The following is a 5,367-nucleotide window of genomic DNA, read 5'->3' on the forward strand; positions in this document are numbered from 1 at the left end:
GATCTCGGCTCACTGCAAGCTCCGCCTCCCAGGTTCACACCACTCTCCCGCCTCAGCCTCCCAAGTAGCTGGGACTACAGGTGCCCGCCACCACGCTCAGCTAGTTTTTTGTATTTTTAGTAGAGACGGGGTTTCACCATGTTAGGCAGGATAGTCTCGATCTCCTGACCTCATGATCCATCCACCTCGGCCTCCCAAAGTTGGCAGGGCTGATTTTCTATGGGAGGCTCTGAGGGAAAATCTGTTCCTTGCTTCTTTCCTAGCTTCTGGTGATTGCCTGCTATTTTTGGCATTCTTGACTTGTAGACACATCACTCCAATCTCTGCCTCCATCATCACATGGCATTCTGTGTGTGTGTGTGTGTGTTTCTGTCTATTTGTCTCTGTGTCTAAATTTCCTCTTTTATTATAAGGATATCAGTCACTGTATTAGGGCCCAGACTAATCCACTATGACCTCATCTTAACTTGATTGCCTCTGCAAAGGCTCTGTTTCCAAATAAGTTCACATGCCCAACTACCTGGGCTTAGGACTTCAACCCTTCTAGGGGACATGACTCAACCTTAATACCTACCTTCCCCTGAGACTGCTACCCCTGGGCCCTCCCAGTCAGAAATTCCGGAGCCATCCACTATACCACTACCGTGTGTGTGTGGGTCAGGCATGTTGCACATACCAGCTCATTTAATTCTTACATAGCTCCTATAGTCCTGGCTAATTGTCCCAATTTTAAGAAAACAGAGGCTCAGAAAATTTAGACTGCCAGCTAGAAAGTGTAGAACAAGGATTTCAATTCAGCCATGCCCTTTCCACCATGCCCTACCACTACCCTCATTCAAAAAAAGTTTGATCTTTGGCTTTGGAAGCAATTATTATAACCCAAGTCCAGCTCTTTCACAACTTTTCACTCAAACAGAGTTACCAAAAGAGTGGGTATGAGAGACTTGGCCAGGACAAATACTGGTGATCGATTTTCTCCAGATCTTAGAATATCTGACTATTTTCCACCATGTGATGATGATACTTTTGTGTTAGATTACATTTTAGCCATAGGAAAATGACCATCTGTCAAGAGAACCTCTCACTTCTCCCATGGATGCATTTCTAAAACATTTTATAAATTGCATTTGTGCATATCCAGTTTTTTAATGCATTGGGGCAATTTGACTTTTAAAAGAATCTTATCTGTTGTCAAGTTCTATTTCTCTCTCCTTAAATAATTTTTAAAGTCACTTTCCTCATCATTATCCTCAATATAATAGCTAATATTTCCATTTCTCTAACTTGACTATTGCAGTGGCTTCCAATAGGTCTCTCTGCCTCCAGTTTCCTCCCATACAATCCACCCTTGACAGTGCTGACTCATTTTGATGCTTAAAAGCATGTTTTATGTATTTAAAAAGTGTTATATTAACATTTAACAAATATTTACAGAGTGTACTCTGTGCCAGGTGTTTTTCTAGGTACTGGGATACAGCAGTAACCCAAAGGAACAAAAAATCCTGCCCTCAGGGAGCTTATATTCTGCAAAGTTCATTCTTGTAATTATATATCTTTGCACTACATATTTTGCTACAAATCTTAGCAGACAGGAATAATGATGATGATGGTGGTGGTGGTTTCCATTTTGTTAAACTTCTATTATGTGTCATCCATTATCCTAAGCCATTATAACAACCCATGTGGTAGCTATTATTGTACTGATTTTTGCACAGGAGAAAACTGAGACTCAGACAGTGAAGTAAGTCCAAAGGCAGAGACTTAAAACAATGAGGCTAGGCATGGTGGCTCACACTATAATCTCGGCACCTTGGAAGGCTGAGGTGGATCACTTGAGACCAGGAAGTTCAAGACCATCCTGGGCAACATAGCAAAACCCTACTTCTCCAAAATTAAATAAAAATTAGCTGGGCATGGTGGCACACACCTGTAATTCTAGGTACTTGGGAGGCTGAGGAAGGTGGATTGCTTGTGCCCAGGAGTTAGAGGCTGCGGTGAGCCATGATCATGCCACTGCACTCCAGCTTGGGTGACAGAGCAAGACTTTGTCTCTAGAAAAACTGTTGAGCTGGGCACAGTGCCTCACGCCTGTAATCCAAGCACTTTGGGAAGCCAAGTTGGGTGGATCACCTGACATCAGGAGTCGAAGACCAACCTGGCCAACATGGTGAAACCCAGTCTTTACTAAACACACAAAATTAGCTGGTGTGGTGGCACATGCCTGTAATCTCAGCTATTCAGGAGGCTGAGGCAGGAGAATCCCTTGAACCCTGGAGGCAGAGGTTGCAGTGAGCCGAGATCGTGCCATTGCACTCCAGCCTGGGTGACAAGAGTAAGACTCCGTCTCAAAAAAATACAACACAAAACCCTGTCTCTACTAAAAACACAAAAATTAGCTGGGCGTGGTGGCAGACGCCTGTAGTCGCAGCTACTCAGGAAGCTGAGGCAAGAGAATCACTTGAACCAGGGAGGCGGAGGTTGCAGTGAGCCAAGACTGTGCCACTGTATTCCAACATGGGTGATAAGAGCAAGACTCTGTTTCAAAAAACAAAACAAAACAAAACATCGAAGGCAAGATTTGAATCCAGCACTTTCTTTCTTCAAGACATTGGCCACTTCACTACACATCCTGTCTTAGATGTTCAAAGGGTTTATGAATAAATAATGGAACTCTATGGAAGCTCTTTGTAATACAAATAACCACTGCAATAATCTGTTTATAAAATGAAAATGTGATATACTTACTTCACCTAAAGCACGGTTTGCCCTCCAGGGGACATTTGGCAACGTCTGGAGGCACTGTTGATAGTCACAATGTCAGCAGCAGTGGTGCTACTGGCGTCTAGTGCGTAGAGGCCAGCGTGCCTTCATCTGCTATGACTGGTATAACAAAATACCTTAGAGTGGGTAGCTGACAAACAACGGAAATTCATTTTTACAGTTCTGGAGGCTGAAAGTCCAAGATCAAGGTGCTAGCAAATTAGACATTTACTGAGGACTTGCACTCTACTTCATCGCTAGTGTCTCTAGCTGCATCCTCATTCGGTGGAAGGAGTCATCAAGCTCCTTCCAGTCTCATTGATAAGGGCACTACTAATTTAACTCAGGAGGGCTCTGTCCTCATGACCCCATCTCCTGCTAAAGGCTTTTAATACTATTACACTGCTGATTAAGTGTCAACATATGAATTTTGGGAGGACAGAAACATTCAGACCACACCACAGGAAAACAGACCTCTACAATGAAGGGAACTATCTGGCACAAAACAGCGCGGAGACTGAGAAACCCTGACACATCATGAGGCAGTTGGATACATTTTAAAAACATTTAGACCCTTATTTTTCCTTTCTATTTTTAACATCGCTTGCTGAATGTACTCTTTATGCATTGAAATAAACCTTGTTTATATTTTAAAGGCACCCGCCTCCATCCCCATATTTCAACTTAAATTTAGTAATGGATTTTCCGGGAAAAGTGCATATCAGTTGAACACTTTTACAAAACATATATTTCTAAGTTTTAAGTACCGTTTTACCCAATTGTTTACAGAAACATTAACTCTAATGCTTTGTATAATTTTAAAATATTATTCATACTCTGTTCTTCGTTTATAAAAATGATGCCAAAGAGCAATGCCAGGGGACGTTCTTCTCTAAACCGATTGACTGTAGAAGTGATGGATCTGCACTGAGTCATCCACTCAAGCAAGTCTTCATCCTGGTAGCCCTTTGGAAAGCAGTTGACTAGAGACCGACATGTAGTCTGTGACTGTGGAACAGTTGTTTTTTCTGGGAGACTAACTGATCTGTGTTTGATTCAATTCTGTGATATTGATCTTGAGAGCATCATGTTTTCCTACTAAGTCCCAAGAACATTCCTGGCCTTCATAATCCCACCTCATGGTTTGAAAGTCAAAAATAGAAATTCATATGACAAAATGGAAGTCACATTCATTTGATCATTTTTCTTTTCCTTTAAAAACAGTCCTTAAAAGTTCTTTGGGGTAGGGTAGAGGCAGCACTTGAAGAGGTCAGCAGCCATGGCTTGGTATAAAGAGCTCCCCTGTTCCTCAGAGGCCTGGAATTTGTTTACGAAGGGCTCTGTTTCTTGACAGACATGACAAGACACAGTTTTTGAACTCCTCTGCATGGAAGAGTGTACACTTACTTCAGCATGAACTTCTGCTTCCAGACCAGAGCGAGGTAGCTGCTTTACTCCAACTTTCGTAATGCTCCAAGAGATTAAGTGCCCTCATCTTCAGTGGACATCAAAGTTTTGATTAGACAACTAACTTTTCTAATAAATTTCTGGGCTTCTTCTGAATAATCTTTCAAAAATTTTAGGGAGATTTCTGTACATACACTCGGGAGACAAAATCATGATTTCCCTGGAGTTTTTATTACATCCTCATTATTCTTACCTATTTCTTCAGTAGTCCTAGCAATGAGAACCAGACAAGATCATCTTGGCCAAACGACCAATGCTATTGGTTTACTGCCCCGTTTCAGTTGGAGACAAGAATGGTGGATCCTCGTCACCTCCACGGAGGGAACACAGAGAACGTTCACTGTTAAAATATGATACCTATAATCAGGAAAACCTATGGTTTTACCATAGCAGTTTTACAGATGAGGTTATTTTTGGGGTGTTGAAAAAGCAGCAATTAAAAGTTCCAACACAGTTTATTCATGCCTCAATAAATTATTTCCCTACCAAGTATACTCTAAAGAAACACCTAATGTCTGGCCTCAGTGTCCTCACAGGCTAATATGGCAATTATTAAGCGTGTAGAATTTGAGCAAACTTTCTAAACCTCTCCTGCATGTCTTACTCTAATTCCACAGCCCCTTAAATCGCCTCCCTGGGATCCAAGCGGCTTGGAAAAAATGAAGGAAGTCTGAACAGCCAGGGACCTAAGGAATCAAGTTTCATTTACTAAGAAAAACTAGAAGGACTGCGATTAGATTAGGCAAGGTGGGAAAGGGATACTGGCAGGTAAAGCGCCGGAAAGTTACAACTTGGGTTATTTTCTAACTGGCGTCTTGCAAAGGGACACCGTGTAGGTATCCCGCTCGCTAACTTGTAAATGAACTTCACGTTCTCTTTGGTGGCAGGAGAATTCTGAATGTGAGAACCTGGCGGCCGTTCAACGACCCCGCCCTCAGGGTCCCCAGGGGGCGTCCTCTGGCGAGCCTGATTGTCTGGGGCGAAGGCACAGGGCTAGCAGCGAGGGAGGAGGAGAACCAGGGCCGCCGGCCCCGAAAACACACACAAAGCGGCCTGACTCTCCTTTGGTGGGAACTTCCCCGGCCGCCAGCGGAGCGGGAACGGGAGGGGGCGGCGGGGCGGCGGTTCCCTTCGCCGAGG

The 5,367-nt window shown here is 43.3% G+C and overlaps 1 pseudogene across 1 annotated transcript in view; it reads left to right on the top strand.

Moving 5' to 3' along the window:
• The window catches only part of LOC105545302, a 125,986-nt pseudogene that overhangs the window by 103,157 nt on the left and 17,462 nt on the right, over window positions 1-5,367 (top strand). Inside the window, exon 2 of the transcript XR_001006896.1 lies at window positions 5,115-5,294. The product of XR_001006896.1 is annotated as a PHD finger-like domain-containing protein 5A pseudogene (transcript). The remainder of the gene's footprint in view (window positions 1-5,114; window positions 5,295-5,367) is intronic.

Source organism: Mandrillus leucophaeus, unplaced genomic scaffold (genome assembly GCF_000951045.1).
Source record: "Mandrillus leucophaeus isolate KB7577 unplaced genomic scaffold, Mleu.le_1.0 Scaffold324, whole genome shotgun sequence".
NCBI lineage: Eukaryota > Metazoa > Chordata > Mammalia > Primates > Cercopithecidae > Mandrillus > Mandrillus leucophaeus.